The following is a 3921-nucleotide window of genomic DNA, read 5'->3' on the forward strand; positions in this document are numbered from 1 at the left end:
AAACCTGCTCTGTGTTTTGGAAAGTTCCTCCAGGTAACCCTCGAAGTGACTCGGTGCAATACAAATAAAAAAACGAAATTGGCTGAATTCAAAATGCATGTGCCTTTGCTTGCAGCGTGTGCATGTGTGTTTACTTGGAAAAACTCAAGAGGAACTGCACTGTGAAGAGATGGAAAATGTCACCACCGCCTCAAAGTCCATAGGAAAAAAAGGACTTTTGAAAGTACAGTATTGAGTCAACAAAAGCTGCTGACAATTGACTTTTGATCTTGTTATAATTAGAGGTGTCCTGATAGAACTTTTTTACATCTGATACGATACCGATAATGGAGTCTTGAGTATTGGCTGATACCGATATCCACCCAGTATGTGTCAGCACGAATCAGGCATACTTTTATTACTTTGTTGTGTGGAACGTAGTGTTGTCCCAGATACCAATATTTTGGTACCGGTACCAAAATGTATTTGGATACTTTTCAGTACTTTTCTAAATAAAGGGCACCCCAAAAAATGGCATTATTGTCTTTATTTTAACAAAAAATCTTACGGTACAGTAAACATATGTTTCTTATTGCAAGTTTGTCCTTAAATAAAATAGTGAACATACAAGACAACTTGTCTTTTAGTAGTAAGTAAGCAAACCAAGACTCCTAATTTAGTCTGCTGACATATGCAGTAAGATATTGTGTCATTTTCCATTCTATCATTTTGTCAACATTATTAAGGACAAGTGGTACAAAATGAATTATTAATCTACTTGTTCATTTACTGTTAATATCTGCTTACTTTCTCTTTTAACATGTTCTATCTACACTTATGTTAAAATGTAATAATCATTTATTCTTTTGTTGTTTGATACTTTACATTAATTTTGGATGATACCACAAATTTTTGGGTATCAATCCGATACCAAGAAGTTACAGGATCATACATTGGTCATATTCAAAGTCCTCATGTGTCCAGGGACATATTTCCTGAGTTTATAAACATAATATACATTTTTTTTAAACGAAAGAAGATTTTGTGATGCTTAAAAATATCGATGTAATCATAGTAGTATCGACTAGATACGCTACTGTACTTGGTATCACTACAGTGGATGTTAGGTGTCGATCCACCCACGGTGTTTGTTTACATTCAGGAACGGCGTCATGAGCGGTGACGCCGGTGAGCTACGGTGTGTAGGTAAGCATGTTTAGGGATGATACTTGTAAGAAACTTACTTTATTTGTCACCATAGAGGCCAGGATTAGTGATTTAAAAGTAGCTAAAACACTGCAGACTGCGGATGGACTTTAGCCGCTAGCTAGTTAGCCATGTCCTAAAGCACCTCTTCCTGAGGGCATTTCAGTGTTATAACTTCACTTTTATAGTTAGTTTTTAAGCCAAAATACATCCGTTCTCCCTTTTCTGTCTACACACTGTGTCTGCTTGTAAGTACTCTGTGATTGTGCGCTGCCGAACATGCTCATCTGCTCATAAACCAGCAATGACACGACGTGACGACGACAGGGGTGTGGGGGACCGGTACTTTTTAGAGGCGGTATAGTACCGAATATGATTCGTTACTATCGCGGTACTATACTAATACCGGTATACCGTACAACTTTAGTGGAGCGTTAGAAAAAGTGTGGACAATCACATTGTGACACACTGTAATGTGTGGTCACATTAGGTAGTGTCTATTATTTTTCATGTGTACACTAAATTGGCCCTAGTGTGTGAATGTGAGTGTGAATGTGGTCTGTATGTCTGTGTTGGCCCTGTGATGAGGTGGCGACTTGTCCAGGGTGTACCCCGCCTTCCGCCCGAATGCAGCTGAGATAGGCTCCAGTACCCCCCGCAACCCCGATAGGGACAAGTGGTAGAAAATGGATGGATGGATACTAAATTGGCCCTAGTGTGTGAATGTGAGTGTGAATGTTGTCTGTCTATCTGTGTTGGCCCAGGGTGTACCCCGCCTTCCGCCCGAATGCAGCTGGGATAGTCTGCAGCACCCCCTGCGACCCTGAGAGGGACAAGCTGTAGAACATGGAACGAATGAATGGATGGATAATTGTATGCAAGAGCTTGTATGTAATTTGATGAAGGTTCATGTTGGGAGTTGTATCTACATTTCGCCACCAGGGGGCATTTTCACCTTGGTTAGTTAGTCACTTGTCTAAAAGGCTTCATTTACTTTTTTCTCTCTGTAACATGACATCAATATTTTCAATGATGTATTTATGTGTTAAAATACTCGCAAAGTGACTGAGTAGACTAGAGGAATGCAGCAATGTATAGAGACATCCTGGATGAAAACCAACGCTTTCCTCTCAAATCTAGACTCTAAACATCCCAGAACAAGCTAGTCAGATTCCTTCTAGACCTCCACCACAGATCACACCTCACTCCTACCCACTTCTCCACAGTGGGCTGGCTCAGGGTGGAGGACAGAGTAAAACAACTTGCACTGAGCCTAGTCTATAAAATCCGCTACACCTCCTTGATACAGAAGTAAATGTCAAACTACTTCCTTAACGTAAATGACCGCCATAACCACAACACCAGGGGGAGCTCCACTAACCACGTTAAACTCAGATTCCGATCTAACAAAGGTCTTAACTAGGGATGTCCGATAATGGCTTTTTGCCGATATCCGATATTCCGATATTGTCCAACTCTTAATTACCGATACCGATATCAACCGATACCGATATATACAGTTGTGGAGTTAACACATTATTATGCCTAATTTGGACAACCATGTATGGTGAAGATAAGGTCCTTTTAAAAAAAATAAAATAAGATAAATAAATTAAAAACATTTTCTTGAATAAAAAAGAAAGTAAAACAATATAAAAACAGTTACATAGAAACTAGTAATTTATGAAAATTAGTAAAATTAACTGTTAAAGGTTAGTACTATTAGTGGACCAGCAGCACGCGCAATCCTGTGTGCTTACGGACTGTATCCCTTGCAGACTGTATTGATATATATTGATATATAATGTAGGAACCAGAATATTAATAACAGAAAGAAACAACCCTTTTGTGTGAATGAGTGTGAATGAGTGTAAATGGGGGGAGGGAGGTTTTTTGGGTTGGTGTACTAATTGTAAGTGTATCTTGTGTTTTTTATGTTGATTTAATAAAAACCACACAAAAAAACGATACCGATCATTTCCGATATTACATTTTAAAGCATTTATCGGCCGATAATATCGGCAGGCCGATATTATCAGACATTTCTAGTCTTAACTCATTCTCTTTCTATGCCACATCAATATGGAATGCACTCCCAACAGGTGTAAAAGAAAGGGCATCTCTATCCTCCTTCAAAACCGCACTAAAAGAACACCTCCAGGCAACTTCAACCATAAACTAACACCCTCCCTTCCACATCCCACCTCCCCGGATTGTAAATAATCAAATGTAAATAATCAAATTTAGATACTTCTTCTTATGCTTTCTGATCTCTCTCTCTATGTCCACTACTTGTTGTACATATCCTACCAATTAGTCTGTCCTACACTGTTCCAATGTCCATTTTTCTGATGATGCAATTGTTGATGACTGAAGTGTTGATATCAACCAAAACAAACCCACCCCACCCCCCCTCCACATCCCACACCCTGGATTGTAAATAATATAAATAATTCAATGTATATACTCTGATGAATATCTTGTGTGATGACTGTGTTATGATGATAGTATATATCTGTATCATAAATCAATTTAAGTGGACCCCGACTTAAAGAAGTTGGAAAACTTATTCGGGTGTTACCATTTAGTGGTCAATTGTACGGAATATGTACTTCACTGTGCAATCTTCTAATAAAAGTTTCAATCAATCAATCAATCCATTGAATTTGATGGAGCTTGAGAGGTGCTGCAAAGACGAATGGGCAAAACAGCCCAAAGATATGTGTGCCAAGCTTG

This window comes from Entelurus aequoreus, linkage group LG27 (assembly GCF_033978785.1).
Source record: "Entelurus aequoreus isolate RoL-2023_Sb linkage group LG27, RoL_Eaeq_v1.1, whole genome shotgun sequence".
Classification (NCBI taxonomy): Eukaryota; Metazoa; Chordata; class Actinopteri; order Syngnathiformes; family Syngnathidae; genus Entelurus; species Entelurus aequoreus.